Source organism: Leptodactylus fuscus, chromosome 7, assembly GCF_031893055.1.
Source record: "Leptodactylus fuscus isolate aLepFus1 chromosome 7, aLepFus1.hap2, whole genome shotgun sequence".
Classification (NCBI taxonomy): domain Eukaryota; kingdom Metazoa; phylum Chordata; class Amphibia; order Anura; family Leptodactylidae; genus Leptodactylus; species Leptodactylus fuscus.
In genome coordinates, this window is record NC_134271.1 from 142,853,187 (window position 1) to 142,879,361 (window position 26,175).

The 26,175-nt window shown below is 44.5% G+C and overlaps 1 pseudogene; it reads left to right on the forward strand.

The window, feature by feature from the left end:
* Positions 1–26,175, forward strand: part of LOC142214606 (Fc receptor-like protein 5) — a 184,956-nt pseudogene that overhangs the window by 122,893 nt on the left and 35,888 nt on the right.

The following is a 26,175-nucleotide window of genomic DNA, read 5'->3' on the forward strand; positions in this document are numbered from 1 at the left end:
TCCCGCGGTCCCGGTTGGAGGGAGGTATGTCCCGATTTCAACTCAGATCTGCGTCCAGAGGACACAGATCTGAGTTGAACACATATGCGGCTGAAGCAAGGAGCTGACACAGGTCAGCTCCTCACTTTGCCGCTGCCCGCCTCTCTTCCTGACACATGCGGCTGAAGCTGCTCGCGTGCTCGCTTCGCCGCTGCGTCTCTCTCTCGCTGACACATGCGGCTGAAGCGAGGAGCTGACCTGTGTCAGCTCCTCGCTTCGCTGCTGCCGCCGTCGGCTCCTGGCTTGTAGATGCGATGTACAAGCCAGGAGCCGGCGGCAGCAGCGAAGCGAGGAGCTGACACAGGTCAGCTCCTCGCTTCAGCCGCATGTGTCAGCGAGACAGAGACGCAGTGGCGAAGCGAGCACGCGAGCAGCTTCAGCCGCATGTGTCAGGGAGAGAGGCGGGCAGCAGGGAAGCGAGGAGCTGACCTGTGTCAGCTCCTTCCTTCAGCCGCATGTGTCAGCGAGAGAGGCAGAGAGCGGCGAGGGAGCGGAGGAGAAGGTAAGTTTAATGTGGAGGTAGAACGTGAATCTGGGGGCAGATGAAGGAGAGGACGGCATGACACTGGGGGCAGAGATGGAGAGGACGGCATGACACTGGGGGCAGAGATGGAGAGTACATGAATCTGCGGGCAGAGATGGGGACATGAATCTGGGGGCAGAGATGTGGGACATGAATCTGGGGGCAGAGATGTGGGACATGAATCTGGGGGCAGAGATGTGGGGACATGAATCTGGGGGCAGAGATGGAGTGGACATGAATCTGGGGGCAGAGATGGAGTGGACATGAATCTGGGGGCAGAGATGGAGGGGACATGAATCTGGGGGCAGAGATGGGGGGACATGAATCTGGGGGAAGAGATGGGGGATATGAATCTGGGGGCAGAGATGTGGGACATGAATCTGGGGGCAGAGATGTGGGACATGAATCTGGGGGCAGAGATGGAGAGGACATGAATCTGGGGGCAGAGATGGAAGAGGGACATGAAACTGGGGGCAGAGATGGGGGACATGAATCTGGGGGCAGAGATGTGGGACATGAATCTGGGGGCAGAGATGGAGAGGACATGAATCTGGGGGCAGAGATGGAAGAGGGACATGAAACTGGGGGCAGATGAAGGGTGTATATGAAACTGGGGGAGAGATAGAGGGGGGACATATAATTTACGGGTGACTGTAGGAGGATTATACTGTGTGCGGGCACATGAAAAATTAACGAGTGGGCGGAGTCAACACAAAAGTGGGTGGGGCTAAATTTGCCGCGGCGCGCTATGCGCACATTTTGTCCCTCTTTCGGTTCTTCAAAAGTTGGGAGGTATGGTTATAGGGCAGTAACATCGGCTCTGCTCAGTATTACTACCTGCCCACACGTGATGACAATGCAGCCGGATAGTCACTGACCAGAGGAGACAAAATGGAGGACAGGTTTAGAAGCCTTATCACAGATTTTCATTAGAGCCCTGAATCTTCAGGTTACTTTTCTGTCCCTACAATGTCCCCTATAGAATATAATGTTTAGGCTACGGCAGATTCTCCACTTGTGTTTTTTGCTGATTGCTCTTTAAATTCTCCTTTATTTGATTTAGGAGAATTGCACTGACCCATGGCCATAGTGAATATAGACACATATATACCGTGGTTGGCCCCAACCCTTGTGACCTATGTATTCTTTATTCTGTAGGTTCAGTAAAAAAAAATCCACATGACATGTTGTAGATTCCTTAAAATAAATGGTTAACGTGAGAATTTTTGTCGAGTTGGATTTAAAGGGAGCCCATCCACAAAACCAACATATCAACCAGCAGATAGACTAGGGTCACCTGAATACAATGGTGTTTCCCTCTTGTTAATGGCTGCCTCTACTGCCAAGATATGGCCGTTCATGTCAATATGTAAATTAGCTCTTTGGAGCTACAAGAGAAATATCATTGCACCAAAAGATAAATGATATTCACTGAAAAGGATGGATTGGAGACACTGATTGAAATATAAAACTTCACTTTTATTGAAAAGAAATATAAAATAAGTAACTGGAAGGGAAAACCAAAAAGTCCCACTAATACTGCCCAGTCACAGCCGTATATAACAGGCATGTATGTGTCCAGCATATATCCGAGTCATGGTAATTCTAACTCTCATCCTCAATCCTCCTGGACTCCCCCAAACAAGTGTACATGTCACTTACACCTCTGAAGCGGCAACCCATAGAATAAAATGTATAGAGTCTTGTAGGAACAATGTATCCCCTCCTGTCCTGAGGCTACTGGCCTAATGCCACTAGGAACAATATATCCCCCCCTGTCCTGAGACTACTGGCCTAATGCTACTAGGAACAATGTATCCCCTCCTGTCCTGAGACTACTGGCCTAATGCCACGCCAACAGGGCTATGAAAGGAGACAAGATCCCAGAATAAATGGGTATAAGCCACTTCAGCGCTGGAATTGACATATAAATCTGACTAAACTGCCAAGGTGGATATGCCTACATGTTTCCTCTATTAGATTCATCAGGTGCTCTCAAACTAGCAGTGAAAAGCACTGTTTTTATTGTACTTGCAGAGTATGGTAGCAGCGTGACCGCTCCTGCCGGCCGTACCAGACTGAGCGCTGTTGCACCCTTATATAGAGCTAAGCCCCTCCCATGGAATCTCACAGACCAATCTCCATTGGCCACACCCACACAACTTCTGAGTCACCTCCCACTCCTGATGACGTCTAAAAGAACCTCCTGCTATTCTGCAGGGAACTCACCTGCCATGTGTCTTTCTCTTGCCACTACTTAGCTTAGAGCAAAATCTTGTATTGAAACTGCAAGATAAGGGTGGTACCGTACTGGCACTAGATAAGTCCCAATATATTGAAGTTTGCTGGAATTTGCTTAAAGATGAGCTGTGTTATAAAGGGAGCCCCAGAGACAGTATTGGGAAATTTAAAGCTGAATTTAAAATCATCTTGGACGAAGATTTGGAGATGGGTCTTATTGATAAACATGAGAAGGAGTATCTCTTGCTCCAACATCCAGTACTGACATCCTTTTACATATTACCAAAAATACATAAGGGGGTGACCCCCTCTAAGACGACATCCAATAGTGTCTTAGATTAAGAGTTCAACTTAGAACATAAGTGTTTATTTAGATAACATCTTGAGGCCCTTCTTTTCTGGGATTGACATCTTATGCTAGGGACACAATGGATGTCCTGAATAAGATTGAGGAGGATAAAGCTCGATCAAGATGTGTTTTTGCCAGTCTAGATGTTGAGGCTCTTTACTCATCTCTACCTCATCACCAAGGGTATAGGACGGTGGATTATTACCTGAGGTCTAGGGGGGTTCAGATGCCACCACATAACAACTTGGTAATGAAAATCCTCAAGTTTATTTTGGAAATAAAACGTGTTCATTTTTGAGGGATAGACCTTCCACCAGCTGAGGGGTACAACCATGGAGACCCCAGTGGCCCCCACTTATTCTAATCTGTACCTCGACTGCACATGCCCGCCGGCCACGAGAAAATGGCCACTAACAATACTGAGGAAGCGGCCATTTTTCTTGTGAACAGCAGCACAGAGAAGAGAAGAAAAGGAAAGGTAGGAGACGAATAGCCTTTCTAAAGTCTATTCCAACATGGTACCTAGAATAAATAGTGTGTGAATGATAGGATCCCTTTAACAGCCGGAGGTCTAAGAAGGTCAATGAATCCCCATCTATCTCTGACATAAAATTGAGACCCAATTTATTCACATTGAGCTCAAACACAAAGTCTTTAGTTATATGGGTAAGATGAGGAAGCAGTTGAGGAGGAAGATCAGAGAGCACGTATGCGATGTCTTGAAAAAACGGGATACACCAATAGCACGCCATTTCTTACAATTCCATGGTGGGAAAGGTACTGGGTCTTAAATTGCAGGCCATTGAGTTGGTGAGACCACTATTGAGAGGTGGAGATTCCTGTGTGAATACACACTCATATATATCTCCCTATATTATAAAAATGAATTTCTGTCTGTCTGTCTGTCTGTCTGTCTGTCTGTGCTCTAATGCGAACCAAACGGCTGGACCGATCTTCACCAAATTTGGTACAGAGATACTTCAGGTATCCGGGAAGGTTTAAGATGAGACTCCAACTCACTCGGACGTACCGTTGCTGAGATACAGCATTCCAAACACAGTGCCCCCCCCCCTTAGCCAATACAAACCTGCAAGTCTTTCACTGATATTCCAACTGCAATACACACAGTCACTCCACATACACAACCCAACACTGATATCCAAACTGAGATACACGCATCAGAGGATTAGATACACAGATCAGCACACAGTGTTACACTCCAGAAGATTAGATACACGCGTCTGCACACAGTCCCACAAACCAGAGGATTAAATACGCACTTCTGCACACAGTTCCACACACTGAAGGATTTGATACGTGCGTCTACACACAGTTCCACATGCCGAAGGATTAGATACACGCGTCTGCACAAAGTACCACACCCCGGGGATTGGATACATGCATCTGCACACAGTACCACATGCCAAAGGATTGGATACACGCATCTGCACACAGTTCCACACACCAGAGCATAAGATATGCACGTCTGCACACAGTACCACATGTTGTCAGATTAGATACGCGTGTCTACACACAGTTCCACACTCCAGAGGATTAGATACGCGCGTCTGCAGACAGTTGTACACGCCATAGGATTAGATACACGTGTCTACACACAGTTCCACACACCAGAGCATAAGATATGCACATCTGCACACAGTACCACATGCCGCAGGATTAGATATGTGTGTCTACACACAGTTCCCCACGCCGTAGTATTAGATACACGCCTCTTCAAACAATACCACACAGGGGAGGATTAGATACGTGTGTTCACACAGTACCACACTTTGGAGGATTAGATACATGCCTCTGCACACAGTACCACAAGTCAGAGAATTAGATGTGCGTCTCAGCACACAGTACCACACGGGGGAGGATTAGATACGCTCATCTGCACATAGTACCACATGCCAGAGGATTAGATATGCGCATCTGCACACAGTACCACACAGGAGAGGATTAGATACGCACATCTGCACACAGTACCACATGCCAGAGGATTAGATACACACATCTGCACACAGTACCACACGCCAGAGGATTAGATACGTGCGTCTGCACACAGTACCACATGCCGTAGGATTAGATACGCGCGTCTACATACAGTTCCACACGCAATAGGATTAGATACACGCCTCTTCCCACAATACCACACGGGAGGATTAAATACGTGTGCCTGAATACAGTACCACACTTTGGAGGATTAGATACATGCCTCTGCACACAGTACCACAAGCCAGAGAATTAGATACACGTCTCAGCACACAGTACCACACAGGGAGGATTAGATACGTGCGTCTGCACACAGTACCCCACGCCAGAGGATTAGATATACGCGTCTGCACACAGTAACACATGCCGTAGGATTAGATACGCGCGTCTACACACAGTTCCACATGCCGCAGGATTAGATACGTGCCTCTTAACACAATACCACACAGGTGAGGATTAGATACGTGTGTCTGCACACAGTACCACAAGCCAGAGAATTAGATACGTGTCTAAGCACACAGTACAACACGGGGAGGATTAGATACGCGCGTCTGCACAAAATACCACATGCCTCAGGATTAGATATGTGCCTCTTCACACAATACCACACAGGGGAGGATTAGATACGTGTGTCTGCACACAGTACCACACTTTGGAGGATTAGATATATGCCGCTGCACACAGTACCACAAGCCAGAGAATTAGATACGCGTCTCAGCACTCAGTAACACACGCCAGAGGATTAGATACGCACATCTGCACACAGTACCACATGCCGTAGGATTGGATACACGCGTCTACACACAGTTACACACGCCGTAGGGTTAGATACGCGCCTTTTCACACAATACCACACAAGGGAGGATTAGATACGCACATCTGCACAAAGTTCCACACACCAGAGGATTAGATAAGCACGTCTGCACACAGTACTACATGCCGTAGGATTAGATACACACGTCTGCTTACAGTTTCACATGCCAGACGATGAGATACGCACGTCTTCACACAGTTGTACACGCTATAGGATTAGATACATGCGTCTGCATACAGTGCCACATGCTGTAGGATTAGATACGCGTGTCTACACACAGTTCCACACGCCGTAGGATTAGATACGCGCCTCTTCACACAGTACCACACTTTGGAGGATTAGATACATGCCTCTGCACACAGTACCACTTGCCAGATAATTAGATACACGTCTCAGCACACAGTACCACACTGGGGAGGATTAGATACGCGCATCTGCACAAAGTACCTCACGTCAGAGGATTAGATACACCTGTCTGCACACGGTACCACAACGCCAGAAGATTAGATACGCGCATCTGCACATAGTACCACATGCCGTAAGATTAGATATGCACGTCTGCACACAGTTTCACTTACCGGAGGATTAGATACGTGCCTCTTCACACAATGCCACACAGGGGAGGATTAGATACACACATCTGCACACAGTACCACACGCCGGAGGATTAGATATGTGCATCTGCAAACAGTACCACACCAACAAGGATTAGATACTTGAGTCTAAACACAGTACTACACGGGGAAGGATTAGATACAGCTTTACTCCAGGTATCCATAACAACTGATCATAGGTTTTTCATTGATATCCAAAATGAGATACACACAATCACATGACGCTTATGGACATACACACAAATCACATACAGAATACACCAGTGCAAAATTGGACATTTCTTATGGGGCCACTACACAAACATAAAATGTAATATACCCGAGCGAAGCCGGGTCCTCCCTCTAGTGTATTATAAAAAAGAATGTTAGAGTGTATTATGAGTACCATATACCCTATTAATTCAATTCCATTATCTTCACCTACAGATCTGTTCTCCAGGTCAGAGATAAGACTGACCCCATCCATGATGACAGAAGGTGACAACATGACCCTGACATGTGACACGAGGCTTAGTCCACACAGACAGACCACAGAACTGCAGTTTGCTTTCTACAGAGATGGACAAGAAGTCCGGGGATTTCTATCATCTAATAAATATGTTCTGTCTGCTAAGCTGGAGGATTCTGGGAATTATTCCTGTGCAGTGAGAACTAAAGACAACAGAGTGAAGAAAGTGAGCGAAGAGTTACATGTGCAGATATACAGTGAGTATATACCTGTCCTCTCCATATATCTCTGATAGAGATGAGCGAACAGTGTGCTATCGAACTCATGTTCGATCGGATATTAGGCTGTTCGGCATGTTCGAATGGAATCGAACACCGCGTGGTAAAGTGCGCCATTACTCGATTCCCCTCCCACCTTCCCTGGCGCCTTTTTTGCTCCAATAACAGCGCAGGGTAGGTGGGACAGGAACTACGACACCGGTGACGTTGAAAAAAGTAGGAAAAACCCATTGGCTGCCGAAAACATGTGACCTCTAATTTAAAAGAACAGCGACGCCCAGGTTCGCGTCATTCTGAGCTTGCAATTCACCGGGGACGGAGGTTTCCGTCCAGTTAGCTAGGGCTTAGATTCTGGGTAGGCAGGGACAGGCTAGATAGGAAGGAGAAGACAACCAACAGCTCTTGTAAGAGCTAAATTCCAGGGAGAAGCTTGTCAGTGTAACGTGGCACTGACGGGCTCAATCGCCGCAACCCAGCTTTCCCAGGATCCTGAATGGAATACACTGACAGTGTATTCCCGTATACCCTATATATACCCCCGATCCCCGTTCCAACGGTGTGCCCCCCCACCTTCACCCCAGAAATACCCTGCAAGTCCCCTAGCAATAGAATTGGGGCTATATACACCCACTATTTTTGCTACTGCCATATAGTGCCATTGTCTGACTGGGAATTCAAAGAATATATTGGGGTTACAAATACCTTCAAGTCCTGCCATTGCCATATAGTGCCAGTTTCTGACTGGGAATTCAAAGAATATATTGGGGTTACAAATACCTTCAAGTCCTGCTACTGCCACATAGTGCCAGTTTCTGACTGGGAATTCAAAGAATATATTGGGGTTACAAATACCCTCATTTCTTGCTACTGCCATATAGTGCCAGTTTCTGATTGGGAATTCAAAGAATATATTGGGGTTACAAATACCCTCATTTCTTGCTACTGCCATATAGTGCCATTGTCTGACTGGGAATTCCAAGAATATATTGGGGTTACAAATACCTTCAAGTCCTGCCACTGCCATATAGTGCCAGTTTCTGACTGGGAATTCAAAGAATATATTGGGGTTACAAATACCCTCCTTTCTTGCTACTGCCATATAGTGCCAGTTTCTGACTGGGAATTCAAAGAATATATTGGGGTTGCAAATACCCTCATTTCTTGCTACTGCCATATAGTGCCAGTTTCTGACTGGGAATTCAATAAATATATTGGGGTTACAAATACCTTCAAGTCCTGCTACTGCCATATAGTGCCAGTTTCTGACTGGGAATTCAAAATGCGCAAGGCTCCCGGAAAGGGACGTGGACGAGGCCGTGGGCGAGGTCGGGGGAATGGTTCTGGGGAGCAAGGTAGCAGTGAAGCCACAGGGCGTCCCGTGCCTACTCCTGTGGGGCAGCAAGCATTGCGCCGCTCCACAGTGCCAGGGTTACTTGCCACATTAACTAAACTGCAGGGTACAAAACTTAGTAGGCCCGAGAACCAGGAACAGGTCTTGCAATGGCTGTCGGATAACGCTTACAGCACATTGTCCAGCAGCCAGTCAGGCTCTGCCTCCTCTCCTCCTATTACCCAACAGTCTTGTCCTCCTTCCTCCCAAAATTCCCAAGCTTCACAGAACAATAACCCCAACTGTCCCTGCTCCCCAGAGCTGTTCTCCGCTCCTTTCATTGTCCCTCAACCTGCCCCTCCACGTCGCGATTCCACGAACCTAACAGAGGAGCATCTGTGTCCAGATGCTCAAACACTAGAGTCTCCTCCATCTCTGTTCGATTTGGTGGTGGATGACCAGCAACCCACCCTCATCGACGACGATGTGACGCAGTTGCCGTCAGGGCATCCAGTTGACATGCGCATTGTGCGGGAGGAGGCGATGAGACAGGAGTTGGAAGAGGAAGTGGTAGATGATGAGGACACTGACCCGACCTGGACAGGGGGGATGTCAAGCGGGGAAAGTAGTGTGGATGTTGAGGCAGGTGCAGCACCAAAAAGGGTAGCTAGAGGCAGAGGCAGAGGTCAGCAGCTTAGGCGAAGCCAGGCCACACCCGGAATCTCCCAAGATGTTCCAGTTCGTACCCAGCCCCGAAAAACTCCCACCTCGAGGGCACGTTTCTCGAAGGTGTGGAGTTTTTTCAAGGAATGCGCCGAGGACAGATATAGTGTTGTCTGCACAATTTGCCTCTCGAAATTGATTAGGGGCTCTGAGAAGAGCAACCTGTCCACCACTTCAATGCGCCGTCATTTGGAATCCAAGCACTGGAATCAGTGGCAGGCAGCAACAGCAGGACAAAGGCCGCCTGCCGTTCACGCCACTGCCTCTGCCTCTGCCACTGCCACTGCTGACTGTGCTGGCGATGCACTCCAGAGGACGAGCCAGGACACCACTTCATCTGCCTCCGCCACTTTGTTGACTTCTTCCTCATCCTCCCCTGTTCCTGTCTTATCTCCTTCTCCTGCACCATCAAAGGCACCATCAGGCGCTTCTTTACAACAACCCACCATCTCTCAGACATTGGAGCAGTGGCAGAAATACACCGCTAACCACCCACACGCGCAAGCTTTGAACACCAACATCGCTAAACTGCTGGCCCAGGAGATGTTGGCGTTCCGGCTTGTTGAAACTCCCACCTTCCTGGACCTGATGGCAACTGCGGCACCTCGCTATGCCGTTCCTAGCCGTCACTACTTCTCCCGGTGTGCCGTCCCCGCCTTGCACCAGCACGTGTCACTCAACATCAGGCGGGTCCTTACTTCCGCGCTTTGCACAAAGGTCCACTTGACCACCGACGCGTGGACAAGTGCATGCGGACAGGGACGCTACATTTCACTGACGGCACACTGGGTGAATGTAGTTGAGGCTGGGACTGCTTCCCAAACTGGCCCGGTGTACCTCGTCTCCCCGCCTAACATTCCTGGCAGGGACACGAGAAGAACACCCCCCTCCTCCTCCTCCGCCACCGCCTCCTCCTCCACTGTTAGATTGACCCCAGCTACGAGTTGGAAACGTTGCAGCACTGGCATTGGTAGACGTCAGCAGGCCGTGCTGAAGTTGATCAGCTTGGGGGACAGACAGCACACTGCCTCCGAGGTGAGGGATGCCCTCCTCGATGAGATGGCAATATGGTTTGAGCTGCTGCACCTGGGCCCAGGCATAGTCGTTTGTGATAACGGCCGGAACCTGGTAGCAGCTCTGGAGCTTGCCGGACTCCAACATGTTCCATGCCTGGCCCACGTCTTCAACCTAGTGGTGCAACGTTTCCTAAAGAGCTACCCCAATGTTCCAGAGCTACTGGTGAAAGTGCAGCGCATGTGCGCCCACTTTCGCAAGTCGACAGTAGCCGCTGCTAGCTTAAAATCTCTCCAGCAACGCCTGCATGTGCCACAACACCGGCTTTTGTGTGACGTCCCCACACGCTGGAACTCAACGTTTCAGATGTTGAATAGAGTGGTTGAGCAGCAGAGACCTTTGATGGAATACCAGCTACAAAACCCTAGGGTGCCACAAAGTCAGCTGCCTCAGTTTCTCATCCATGAGTGGCCATGGATGAGAGACCTTTGTGACATCCTATGGGTGTTTGAGGAGTCCACAAGGAGGGTGAGCTCTGAGGATGCGATGGTGAGCCTTACAATCCCGCTCTTGTGTGTTCTGAGAGAATCCCGGATTGACATCAGGGATAACTCAGATCACACAGAGGAGTCAGGGATAGCATCCGATCCGTCACAGCTGGAGAGTAGGTCCACACATCTGTCCGCTTCATCGCGTTTAAAGGAGGAGGAAGAAGAGTTGTCCGATGATGTGATGGTGATACAGGAGGCTTCCGGGCAACTTCGAATCATCCCATTGTTGCAGCGTGGATGGGTAGACATGGAGGATGAGGAGGAAATGGAGATTGAACTTTCCGGTGGGGCCAGAGGAGTCATGCCAACTAACACTGTGGCAGACATGGCTGAGTTCATGTTGGGGTGCTTTACAACCGACAAGCGTATTGTCAAAATCATGGAGGACAACCAGTACTGGATCTTTGCTATCCTTGACCCCCGGTATAAAAACAACATCTCCTCTTTTATTCTGGTAGAGGGGAGGGCCAATCGCATCAATGCTTGCCACAAGCAATTGGTGCAGAATATGATGGAGATGTTTCCAGCATGTGACGTTGGCGGCAGGGAGGGCAGTTCCTCCAGTAGGCGACCAAGTTCTCACCGGTCCACACAAACAAGGGGCACACTGTCTAAGGTCTGGGACACCTTGATGGCACCCCCTCGCCAAAGTGCCGCCATGGAGGGTCCTAGTGTCACCAGGCATGAGAAGTATAGGCGCATGTTGCGGGAATACCTTTCTGACCACAGCCCTGTCCTCTCCGATCCCTCTGCGCCCTACACGTATTGGGTGTCGAAGTTGGACCTGTGGCTTGAACTTGCCCTATATGCCTTGGAGGTTCTGTCCTGTCCTGCCGCCAGCGTCCTGAGAGGGTGTTCAGTGCAGCCGGTGGCATCATCACTGACAAGCGCACCCGTCTGTCAGCTGAGAGTGCCGACCGGCTCTCTTTGATAAAAATGAACCACCACTGGATAGAGCCTTCATTTTTGTGCCCACCTGTGTAAAGCACCACAACATGAAACTCCATGTCTTTGCTCAACCTCTCCAATTCCTCCGCATCCTCATACTCATCCACCATAAGCATTGCACAATTCTGCTAATACTAGGCTCCCTCCACCCTGATTTCCCACAACTCTGCTGGTTAGAGGCTCCCTCCACCCTGATTTCCCACAACTCTGCTGGTTAGAGGCTCTCTCCACCCTGATTTCCCCCAACTCTGCTGGTTAGAGGCTCCCTCCACCATGAATTTGCCCAAACTGGGGTTTTTAGAGGCTCCCTTCACCATGAATTTCCCAAAACTTGGCTGTTTAGAGGCTCAATCCACCATGAATTGGTCCAAACTGGACTGGTTAGAGGCTCCCTCCACTATGAATTTGGCCAAACTGGGGTTTTTAGAGGCTCCCTCCACCATGAATTGGTCCAAACTGGGCTGGTTAGAGGCTCCCTCCACCATGAATTGGTCCAAACTGGGGTTTTTAGAGGCTCCCTCCACCATAAACTGGTCCAAACTGGGGGTTTTAGAGGCTCCCTCCACCATGAATTTGCCCAAACTGGGGTTTTTAGAGGCTCCCTCCTCCATGAATTTGCCCAAACTTGGCTGTTTAGAGGCTCCCTCCACCATGAATTGGTCCAAACTGGGGTTTTTAGAGGCTCCCTCCACCATGAATTTGCCCAAAATGGGCTGTTTAGAAGCTCCCTCCACCATGAATTTGCCCAAACTCTGCTGGTTAGAGGCTCAATCCACCCTGATTTTCAAAACAAATGTTGGTGCCAACCTCAACTTACTACAAGGGCCAAATTCACTGCTGTTGACAATCTCTCCTCACTGCAAGTGCCAAATACACATGTTTCAAGGTGTTTTCCTACTGTCTGAGAGGTGGTATTGAGTGGGTAAAGTGTGTAGTTGTTAGGCTGTGATGTTGGGGTAATAGAGGGTCTTTGGTGTGTTAGATGCCCCCAGACATGCTTCCCCTGCTGTCCCAGTGTCATTCCAGAGGTGTTGGCATCATTTCCTGGGGTGTCATAGTGGACTTGGTGACCCTCCAGACACGGATTTGGGTTTCCCCCTTAACGAGTATATGTTCCCCATAGACTATAATGGGGTTCGAAACCCGTTCGAACACATGAACAGTGAGCGGCTGTTCGAATCGAATTTCGAACCTCGAACATTTTAGTGTTCGCTCATCTCTAATCTCTGACCTCACCTGATATGCAGCAAATATAAATCACATTCCCCAATGTGGCTCCGATTTACTTACTGGGTGATCCTAGAAAGTGGCCAAAATGTGCCATTGTCACACAATGACACATGTCAGCTCCTACACCCACTTGCCACTTTTTTAAGACAATAGGCAGAGCAGGGCAGGAATCTATTCGGGCCGGGGCCCCCCATTTCATCAGATTTACTATAATTTACACCAAGAAACCTGTTGCGAACTATACCAGAAACCTGCACCAGCTCCTGACTGCCGTAGACTTGAGTTCAGGCTCATCTACATGTACAAGATTTATTAAGAGTCTGGAGCCTTTTAGTATAAGGAAAATGTTTGGTTTTGTACCGTATTAGCCAGTGGGTAGGAAATATAAAAACAAAAAGCTTGAGGGTCTTCAGTAGATGATACCTTTTTTAATGGCTAATTAATAATGATGACAGATTACAATGTCTCGAAGCTCTCGACTTCTTCTTCAGATATATCTAAAAACAATTTCTGAAGGATGCCCATTTGTGTACAGAGGGACACATAGGAATAGAATTCTAGGAGGGAGGGGCGAAGACGGTTATTGGTTATACAACTAAACAATTCATCAGTTTGCAATGTTCTTATCAGTTCGGAGAATGTCTTTTATGGCTTTTTTGAGAGCTTCGAAACGTTGTAATCTGTCATCATTATTACTGTAGTTAGCCATTAAAAAAGGTATCAACTACTGAAGACTCTTAAGTTTTTTGTTTTTATATTTCGGAGCCTTTTAGTAATTCTGGGGATTCTTGTACCTGTCGGGGAATGAATTAAGACTGGCCTAAGAATATATCAGCTATAGTCGTCTATGTTATGGCTGCCCAATCCTAATAGTTGTGAATTTGTCCTCATGTTCAGAATAAAACCCTCACCTGATTTCATTTCACCAAGATCTGTATATCTAGTATCACGCGTGAAGCCGGCTTCACGCGCACTCCCATTGAAGTGAATGGGAACTGTTTAGAAGCGCTCACGTGTACGGCTCAGAATGAGCCGAGCGCTTACATCGTGTGAAGGGGCCCTTAGTGAGTCAATATCAGCTGGACATGGAGCCGGAGATATCAGAACATATGTCTGCTTGTCTTGGAGTCACCACCACTAGACTCACATATATGAGGATAAAGAAAAGAAATTTGTTATACATTCTCATTTATTTTTTCGTTTCAGATGGAGACCAGAATTATACGCTGATAAATAATATACGGCTGATAATATCTGGACTGGTAGTTATTCTAGGTATTGGTATTCTTTGCCATCACCTAAAGAGTGAAGTCTGTGGATTCGAAGAAGTAAAGAGACCAGAAGACGGGAATGAATTGGAGAATGTTGTCAGAGAAGTCCAATAATCTTCCACAATTCCAGAGGCCATTACTCTATAATCCCAAACATAGATGTTCCCGATCCTGTAGCTAGTGTGTCCGCTAAGCTTCAGCGCAGACGCCATATTTAGCCACATGCAGCAGGACATACATGTACATAGGGGTTAATAGGAGTTTGTTATCAGCATAATCCTTATTGAACTATAAGCACACACAGATAGCCGGGGTTCATGTGAATAAAATGCTTTTTCTGCTTCCCATTTGGTGCCTGTGTTACCAAGATATTAGGGTCTTTAGGATAAGATTTGTCATCTAGCTATTGAGTGACAATACTGAATACAAGAAGATTCTTTTTCTTCACAATGGAAATATCTTGGTACAGAGTTATACGTAAAAGAACATAAATTGAACATGATGGATCTACAACACGAATGTATTATGTAGAACATTAGTCTTCCAAGGAAACTCTTCTGTCTTGGTCCAAAATATATAATTGGTCTAAGCTATCAGGTTCTTATTCTGTACCCAGTGAGGTGTAATTGTCTAATGTCCAAGTCTGTAGATCATCCAGTGTCACTATCCTTAATCTTGATGGATGAATAGATAACTTGAGGAGCAAGGATATGCATTAAATACAATGTGACCTTCTACAATTCTTATGGACACTGCAGACTGATTCCCGATAGTTTAGTTCTGTATCACGTGGTCGCTGCCCTGAGGTGCCAATAGAGTAATGTAAGCCAAACATGCTGAATGGTATTTTGACTGGACAAGACTATCTAATGTGTATAATGGACTGGTGGTGTTCCAATTCTCCAACCAAAGACATCGTGGTATAGAAGAATCAGTTTGTTGGGTTCTAACATGCCCAGTTATTTCATATTCAGAAGGGATACCATGCTGCCAAAGGTGTCAGGAGGTGGCTTATTCTTCTCTCCACACACCTGAATTATTAGAATTGTACTGTGTATGGGGCTATTGGAACTATAAATAGCCTTAAGAAAGGCTATTCTTCTCCTACCTTTAGATGTCTTCTCTGCGCCGCTGTTCGGTGTAAATCCCGGTTTTCGGTGGTATGCAAATGAGTTCTCTCTCCGCACTGGGGCTGGCCCCAGCGTCCCCAATGCTGCGAGAGAACTCTCCAGTGCTGCCTCCATCTTCTTCAGGAAAGGCCTCTTCACGTGACTTCTTCCGGCGCGGGCGGTCAAACTTCTAGGCTTTGGGCCTAGGGCAGAGCCGACTGCGCATGCCCACAGGCCACAAGAAAATGGCGGTTTACTTACTGTTGTGAAGGGTTAAAATATCTTTTGAAAAATTGTGTATGTGACAGACAGGTTTGGGGATCGAGACTGCTCTCTCTGTCTCTCAGAAATTAGCTGTTTGTTACACAAGTAGCTGGTTAAACTGGTTAAAACTAAGAAACTATGTGCTGTGAAGAATTGTGTACGTGTTGAAGCTGTATACAAGGATCAATCAACTTCAAAGAGATAAGCACGTACTGGTTCAAGCTAGGCAAAGTGGTTAAACTAGGGTTTCAAACTGTAAGAAACTAAGAACGTGACCAAATAAGGACAAATACCTTACAGCCTGGATGTGACTGTAATGCTATATAAGCCTTTCCTTCTGTTATAATAAACTGAAACATACTGGATATGATACACTGCTATCTGTCTGTATGTTTCCCAAGCTCGTCAACCTGTTCCTGATCAATTAGAACTACGACAACATAACTCAGGGGTCTTGTGCCCCTAACAGAAATTGGCGCTCAATGTGAGGGCATCGATGATCGTTTGATGTGCAGCCGATAGTGTACTGATCCATTCACCAACCGATTTTGTAGACGAACCTGGAGGTCCTCAGATAAATAAAACAGCGCTGTAAGGTAAGCCCTTGTCTTGCCAAACAACTAATCTGAGTTCCTACGTGTCCCGGATCCTGTGTGTCGATGAGTAAGGTTAGTGCTGCGTATTTTATAACAATTGATGCCATGTTATATAGTATGGAAGAACCTAAAGAGTATGTTGTCTGTAGCGGGGTGGGAAATGTTAGACCTCATTCTTTGTCGACTGTTAAAGTGTATAAGGCAGAACAGAAAGGGAGAGTCATTCTCCATCCTTAATCCCTAAAGTTGCAAAAGTAGAAGTACTGAGTGATTGAAAAGTCCTTGTTTTGGAACACTAGCCTCAAGCCGTGCCTGGATGGTCAGGGTCGAATGAGACCCGAGTAGTAGCACTAAGGACTGAGTAGAATCTGCGCAAGTACGTGCAAAGATTCAGGGGTGTTCGATAAAGGGACACAGACAGAAAGTTGAGTCTGTGGAAACCGAATGAGGTTTTTTTCCCTGAGCACTAAGCCAGAAACTTGCACATCAGGGATTAGCAAAAGAGCAAAGATTCCTAAGGTTCCTAAGACGAGACTGTTTGATAGTAAATTTTGGGACCAATGGAGATTAGATTATGCAGGACAGATACAGGAATAGAGGGGAACTCGAAAGTATTTTAATTGTAGAAAACAAGGACACTTGGCCACAGACTGCTGGTGTCCTAAGTGAAGTGACAGTAAAAAAAAGACAATCTAGAAGCTGCCTGCCTGTCCCTGGTCGAGGTCAGGATAACTCACAATGAAGGTCAAGCTCTCCAGCCACAGTGTCCCTCTTATCTACAGCAGAGGTATACATGCTTTGATAGAGATTAGCAAGAAAGGGGAGGGGGAGAGGTTGAGACAAGGCAGGTAACTAAGATGTCAGCTATAAGTGATAGATTGTAACACCACTGGTATAATGCATGGAACATTATGCATATATGGTTTAATTTGTAATTGGATAGTGTAAGCTGTTTTTAGCTATGCCAGTATTTGACTTTTAAGCCTTGTGTAAGAATATTGTGATGTTTTACAGTGGTAAAAACTTTGATTGGAATCTCATAAAGAAAATGTTAAAAGTCTGGCAGTTGGCCCTTAAGGCAACCTCAAATATACAGTAGTTTAAGAGGTTCTGAACATCTGTGGTAATTAGAAGAGTGGGGTTTGCCATGGAAATATTTAAAAAATTGCACAAAAAATATTAATATGTAATTTTTGTGTCAGTATTGACTGTTTCTTCACAGGGGTATAGTACAACCACTATTTCAGTATTGTCACAGCCTGGCTGACTGGTCTAAAGATTAATGTATTTCACTAAAATATATAACTTTTATTATTTGCCACTTAGGCTAAAAACGTCTAAACACATTACAACATAAACACCCTTATAGGTTAAAGTTGCACAGCTAAATATGCTGACGTGCCCTCCCTTAGGACAATTCACAATATTTGCACTATGTGGGTGATAAGGTGCCGTTCACACATAGATGTTAAGTTGCACAGCTAAATATGTTAACGTGCCCTCCCTTAGGACAATTCATTGTATTTGCACTATGTGGATGATAAGGTGCCGTTCACACATAGATGTCTACCCACATCGATTGTTCAAGGGATTAAGGTATCCTCAGCTAATAACTGTGTAAGCCGTGCACACTGAATAACCCTTGGGTGGCTAATCAAATAAGATCAAAAGGTGCTATACAGAGATAGTGTGGAGCAAACGATACTTCCTCTGTCCTAATTGAACTCTGCCTTATATCTGTGTGATAGCAGACTCATAGCATTGTTTCCCTATTAGTGGAGTGGGACTATTATTTAACAATACAACAATTCGTTACACTGTACTAAACAGCAGCAGTCTCGGCAGTGTCAGCTGTATCAACACTATCTTTAAACTCCTATAGCCACTAGACACCCCTTAGAAGCTGGATCCTGATACACAGACCCTAGTGCTGCCGGAGTGTTAGCTAGGATACAAACAGACTATCTATACAATTATGCTCTACGCGTTACGCCTGTACTGAAACAGGCTCATCAGGAGCTAGATATATGATGTATAAAAGATAAAGCAATATAATCGGTGTGCAGTAAAAACTGCAATTCTTGAGGCACCGATGGTGTGCCCCAATACATAGAATGTCTGATTATATTGCTTTATCTTTTATACATCATATATCTAGCTCCTGATGAGCCTGTTTCAGTACAGGCGTAACGCGTAGAGCATAATTGTATAGATAGTCTGTTTGTATCCTAGCTAGCACTCCGGCAGCACTAGGGTCTGTGTATCAGGATCCAGCTTCTAAGGGGTGTCTAGTGGCTATAGGAGTTTAAAGATAGTGTTGATACAGCTGACACTGCCGAGACTGCTGCTGTTTAGTACAGTGTAACGAATTGTTGTATTGTTAAATAATAGTCCCACTCCACTAATAGGGAAACAATGCTATGAGGCTGCTATCACACAGATATAAGGCAGAGTTCAATTAGGACAGAGGAAGTATCGTTTGCTCCACACTATCTCTGTATAGCACCTTTTGATCTTATTTGATTAGCCACCCAAGGGTTATTCAGTGTGCACGGCTTACACAGTTATTAGCTGAGGATACCTTAATCCCTTGAACAATCGATGTGGGTAGACATCTATGTGTGAACGGCACCTTATCATCCACATAGTGCAAATACAATGAATTGTCCTAAGGGAGGGCACGTTAACATATTTAGCTGTGCAACTTAACATCTATGTGTGAACGGCACCTTATCACCCACATAGTGCAAATATTGTGAATTGTCCTAAGGGAGGGCACGTCAGCATATTTAGCTGTGCAACTTTAACCTATAAGGGTGTTTATGTTGTAATGTGTTTAGACGTTTTTAGCCTAAGTGGCAAATAATAAAAGTTATATATTTTAGTGAAATACATTAATCTTTAGACCAGTCAGCCAGGCTGTGACAGTATTGACTGTTTGCTTAAATTATATTCTTGTCATGTAGTAGAAAAACCAAGCATTAGTTGACTATCTTTTTTTATCAGCGTGTATAGGAAAACACAGAATAGTCAAATTACAGAGTGAACTCTGGCCTGTGTCTGTGTCAACATGGTTTGTAGTCTAGGTATAATATCTGTTGTCTCCAAAGAAAAATGATTTGGATAAAAAGGGTTAACCCATTGTTAAATGAAAAATAAGGTATGATGCCAATGTATGGATAAGGATATAAGTGAATATGATGTTGTGATTATGTTTTAGCTCACAATCCTCAGTAGGTTTTGTATGTACTCCAGTAGAATATATGGGTGATATAGGCAGGGTGTTTGTCTATCAGGGACAGGTTACTATGTCAGGAGTGATTTAGATACTAAATAAACATAGGATGAGCCTTGCAGAGCTGTAATTGTATGTATCAGAAGCCCTATTGTGTAGCTGCTGATTTGGATACAGTGTCCTAAGGGCAGTTGAAGTATTGTACTGCCCTGAATATCTTAAGTGAGGCACTGTTATCTATCTAGAAGCGGCTGCATTGTGAGTAATCACTTTTTGGAGATAGTTTGTGTCATTTGTGATTATGTTTTGTACAATATTATGTGAATTCATTTTTTTGTCTGTTATCATCACCTGAACTATGGTATATACTAAAAGAGTAAAGAGGTGACAGTGGAAGTGACAGTGTGAGTATGACTGGATATGGGGGAGGAGAGGGCTCACTTCCATCCACTGTCAGAAACAGCCAGAGTATGAGAAGATTAGACAAATGTTTTATGGGTAATTAAGTGAAGTTTTTGAATCATGAATACCTGGAACCCTCCCTCTGATGATGATGATTGTTGCGATATGTTGATAATGTTTCTTCTTTGTGCCACAGATAAACAGACATGTGAAGCTGCTACCATGAACCTGCTGTGTTTCCTCTACCAGAACGGTTGTAAGGCCAGTAAAGACAAGCTGTAATTTTGTAAGCAAAAGGTGGTGTTTTTAGGTCATTGTCTGAGCCAAGGTACCAAACATCTTTCAGATGAACGGACCAAAGTGGTAAGAGAACTGCAGGTGCCAACCCCCCATGCTCAGTTACATACCTGTTTGGCTCGGGTGTCATATTGTAAGCCATGGATCAGATAAATTGTGAATGTGCTTGTAAAACCTGTTTGACAAGCAGAGATAGGAGCAGGAGTCAGTGCACCTGCCCTAGGCCTGCCTGACTATCAGAAGCCCTTTCAATTCTCACACAACAACATGTAGATAGAAAGTGTCCTGTGGCATATTATTGTGCACGTTTGGATACTGTCGCAAGGGGAACGCCCTCTTGTGTAAGGGTTGTACTCTTCGTACAGGCCCTGCTTGAGAAAAACTCAGACATTGTCCTAGACCACCCCATTGTGGTATACACACCACATGACATCTATGCAATCCTCACACAGGTAGACAAACGTCATATTTCCTTGACAAGACAGAGTAAAATGGAATTTGCTCTACAATCCTTCTCCAACATCTCATTTCAGCGTTGTTTAACTCTGAATCCTGCAACTCTTCTAACTCTTCTAACTCTTCGCAGTCAGCTCTTTCGGCTGATGACGCAGCCATTCAACCATTTAACTGTGGCCTTTTACATGAGCGTCCATTCGGCCACTGGAAAATGGTCAAACTGACATGTGCATTTGGCTCTGCTGGCTGAAAACGCAGCCAATGACGTAGCGAAGAGACAGTTGGGAGAAGAAGACAGAGGCGTCGCTGGAGAGTCTTCGGACAGAGCAGGGGCCGCCCCCTGTGCTTTCTGCAGACTCATTAGCATACGGTGAAATAACAAAATAATACCGGAGCAGTGGTGCGGATCCAAATAATAAAGGTAGAGGAATAGCCTTTCTTATGTCTATTCCAATGTGGTCTTAGTTCAAAAAGGGATTCCAATGATAGAATCCCTTTAACCACTTCAGTACCAGGCCAATTTGTGGTCCAGGACCAGACACATTTTAGGTTTATTTTGTATGTGCGGTTTTGAGGTCTGTAAAATTTTTCTCGTATGTCTTAGTCAACTAATTTTTGCGTCTTTTTTCGGGGACACATAGGGCTTTATTTTTGTTATTTTTATTTTCAAATGTGTTTAAATTTTTTTTATATCCAGGAAAATATAAACAAAATAGGAGGGAAATTGTGTCTGGTTTTCAATTTATAATTTTTTTTTTTTTTTTTTTTTTTAATAACACAAAGTGTCACTGAAAAACTTTATAATATAGTTTTTCCTCTCCATTACGGTAATTTTTATTTTGTATGGTGTCGTCGGGGGTGGGGCTATAACCTTTAATAACAGCGTTTTATTAGCATATTATTTATTTTTTATTATTATTTTATTTACATTTTTTTAAAACTTTTTTTATTATAATTTTATTTTATTTTTTTCCCAGATTGTGTCCCCATAAGGTGATAACAGACCTTTGGGGACATCTGATCACTTCTTTTTGTACTTGAGGCTGATTTCTCCTATAACTGGGGCTGGTACATTTAACCTCAGTTGCAGGAGAAATCCAGCCTGCTGCAAGCTGTATACACAGTATGCAGAGCTGACCTGGGGTCCTGTAGGACCCAGCAGCTCTGGCAGGACACTGCTCCCAGCGGATCACGTGTCTTCCGGGTCAGAGGGCAGCTGAATTATGGCTGCGTCCATAGCTGTGTACACAGCGCTCATTGAGCGCTGTATACACAGCGATCGAGATAGCAGAGGAGGTAATAAATCTTCCCTGCTATTTCTCTGGGACCTCCGGCTGAAGTTACAGCCAGCTCCTAGTGAAAGCAGCTACACGATCTCCGTGCAGCTGCTGTGTTCTGACTTGGACGTACAGGTACGTCCTGTCAGAACTAGGCAACCACTTCCCGGACGTATATAGTCCATGGGCGGTCTGGAAGTGGTTAAACAAGTTTCTGTCTTAGGTTTACGGCCAGCTTTACTTTCTACTGTTCCTATGACATTTTCCAACATCTATCCTGTAAACAATCTGTGCAGGTGACCAACACCAGCTATAAGGCTCTGTTCTCATCTGCAGGTGACATCAGATGTGTATGCCAAGAACAACTTCTAATATAGGCCTATAATGAAAGACTGTATTGTATTCTGCTGTATAGACACTCAATATACAGTGGGTGCAGAAAGTATTCAGACCCCTTTAAATTTTTCACTCTTTGTTTCATTGCAGCCATTTGCAAAAATCAAAAAAGTTCATTTTATTTCTTATTAATGTACACTCAGCCCCATCTTGACAGGAAAAAAACCCCAAAAAACAGGAATGTAGATATTTTGGCAAATTTATTAAAAAAGACAAATATCAGAAATATATAGAAATATCACATGGTCATAAGTATTCAGACCCTTTGCTGTGACACTCATATGTAACTCACATGCTCTCCATTTACTTCTGATGCTCCTTGAGATGGTTCTACTCCTTCAATGGAGTCCAGCTGTATTTTATTAAACAGATTGGACTTGATTAGGAAAGCTCACAGTGCATGTCAATGCAAATGAGAATCATGAGGTCAAAGGAACTGTCCAAGGAGCTCAGAGACAGAATTGTGGGAAGGCACCCACCTGTCTATATAAGACCAGTGCAACTTCGGAAATTCGTAAAAATCTATTTAAACCCCTAAATATTTCCAAATGTTTTAGTGAAAAGAATACATAAATGGAAATACAAAGAATTAAACTTAATTACTATGTAATAAATTAGATGATGTAAAAACAATTAGAAATGACTGCAAATGGAAGAGGGAGGATACAATATCTAGTAGTGAATCCTAATAACAAATCGATATTATACAACAATATAAATGTTAAGCAAAATAATAATAATAATAATAATAATAATAATAATAATAATAATAATAATAATAATAATAATAGAGAAATATTGAGCCCAGGGAGACTTTTGCTTTATCCCAGTAGTATCTTCACCTGTGCCTTCATCTTTATAAAGATTGTTGCTTTTATTCTTTACACCATTAAGGACACTCTGACCACCACCGGACAAGAGATCTCACCATACAGTGGCCATGGTAGAAGCCGCTACTGCCACAACATCCACTACATCAGCCTTGAGGAGTGTTGGAGGTTTGGTGAACTCAACCGAGACCAACTACAACTCTCATCCTCAGGCTCCTCCATTGGGTCACTGCGTTTATAGTCAGACACCGGCCATTGTATATTCTTAGAGAGTTTACAGTTTCCCCTTTAAACCCTCCGTGACAAGCTGTGACACAAACCTACCTGAGTCTGAGAATCTCCGACCACAGAAACCTTGTATATTTCCTCCTCGCTTAGTTGGCATATTCTATGTTCTCCTCGAATTAGATGTCCTGATAGATAATAGAAGAAACATAGACGTCACCATCATTCTGCGGCTACTGGCGCTGCCACCGAGGCCAGAAGTAGTTCAGCTCTTGTCTGCCACATCCTTACTGTTAGAAGTAGTCGTACTTGTCTCCTCCTCGCCCTCCTTATGTCTGTCGCCTGTCCTACTTCTCTCCACTCATTTACTTACTGTACAGACAGCGCTTACATAGTAACCAAAAAATAATAAATACTGAAATAACGAAGATTCATTTTCTTACATTAGAGAAGGAGACACTACAAGTACCACGTCCACCACTACTACTGTACTACTGTGTGATGTATATCTAGGATTACATATACGCTGCAGTGCACCTGTGTATACAGAGAAAGGCTTACAGTATATTGTTCAAATTAACACCAATGCTCCATAATAAGAAAATGTTACCCCTTGTCCAAATTGTCTCTTCAGTACAAAAGTATGTTTAACCCCTTCACGCATTACAAAGTACAATTTGTATTTGATCAGCCGCAGTTAAAGGGGAAATTAGTAATAAAAAAAAAAGTAAAATACCCCCCAGGGGCACAATGTGTAAAAAAAGTAAAAGAACAAAACAACTACTATTAGGTCGGGTTCACAGGGGGTATCTTGGACTAGAATTTGACGCAGAGGCCGCCTCAGATTCTGGTCCAAAAAACCACCTCCCATTGAATTCAATGGGTGATGGTCATTTCTTTTTTCCATGAGCAGGAAAAAAAGAATCGACATGCTCATTCTTCAGGCGGATTCGCCTCATGACACCTCCCTCCCGACTAGGCGCATTCATTTGGGCCTAACTCGGAGCGGAATTTCACGACTAGATGCCGGAGCACTGATAGCCAGTTTTTGGTCCGGAATCTGCCGCCTAAAATTCCGGACCAAATTCCTCCGTTTGCACCCGGCCTAATTGCTTTCATACCCACATCTACCATCAAATCACTAATATGTGTCAGTTTGATAAAAATGACTGTAATGGATGGCAAAATTAAAAAAAAAAAAAAGAAAATTCAAGCAATTTGACAAACACAAAAAAAGTGTTAAATGTTTCCCCTTTTTTATTGACATAATTTTAAAAAAGTAAGAAAAAAAGTATAAAAAATAAAAAAAGACTTAAAATTAAAGTCCTGTTCATCGCTGAAAAAGATAAAAAATATTTGAATACCCCCCCCAAAAAAAAAAAAAAAAAAAAGAAAAGTATAGGCCCTCAAATCTGCATGTGCCAAAACAATCTGAAAATATGTCAGGGAATATTGACTGGTCATGAAACCTGTGTGACTGAAAGAATGAATAGGTAATTTTTTTTTTATTTTTTTTTTAAATTAAATATATTTTTAGTATATTTCAATAACTCCTTTAAGAGCTATGGGATCTGCTATGACAGAAGTCTAACCCAAATCTCACAATCACTGACCACAGGAACCTTGTAGATTTCCTGCTTACACAAGTGATACATATTACTTCCTTCTGTACATATATAGTCCGCCTGTCTCCACATCAGTCTGTACAGCCGTCTCCTTCTATATTACTTGCCACTGACTTAGAAGATGGTTCGTACAATCTTGGTGCGATGTCCATTATCCCCGTGATCGTCTTCCTCTGTGAGTACTCTGAGAATTTTCTTATTTGCGTTTTATATACTTCATTTGTCTGCAGAAACAAACATTTCTACCTACTAAATGTGATATTAGAGGTGTGGGCTCAAGTTCATGGGTCTAGATTCTCCTGTGTATAGTGTGAGGATTACAATGTCCGTTTTTCTATTTCTCAAGATATTTTGGTTATAACGTTAATAGAGATGAACGAACACTAAAATGTCCGAGGTTCGAAATCCGATTTGAACAGCCGCTCACTGTTCAACTGTTCGAATGGCTTTCAAACCCCATTATAGTCTATGGGGGAAAATGCTCGTTTCAGGGGTACCCAACATTCGATAAAATTATACTTACCAAGTCCACGAGTGACGGTCGGGCTGGATTCTCCTTGAAGTCTTCTCCCGGCCAAGTGTCCCTGCGTCTTCTTCCGTCTGGAATTCACTCTGCCTATGCATCGGGGCCTAGGCAGTGCCAACTGTGCATGCGAGGGCATGCCCGCGCATGTGCAGTCGGCTCTGCCTAGGCCGGATGCCTAGGCAGGGTGAACTCCGGCCGGAAAACGCCGCGGGGACGCTGCACGGAGAAGATTTCTAAAGGTAAGAGAAAAACCAGTTGATTGGCAGAATGTATAGCATTCTGCCAATCAATGCTGGTTCTGCATCGAACCTTAAACTTCGAACAGCTAGTAGTGTTCGATCGAGTACGAGTATTTCGAATACCATAGTATTGGATCAAACACCTACTCGCTCATCTCTAAACGTTAACAATAAATTGATCTGGAAGTCTTGGTTTTAGATAACAAGATTTTACTTTTTTTCTCTACCACTACTGCTGCTAAGTCCTTGACCCAATGACACATTCTTCTAAAGTTTTCGTTAAGTTTCATCATAAAATAATTTAGATCATATTTTAACCTTTTAACCCCT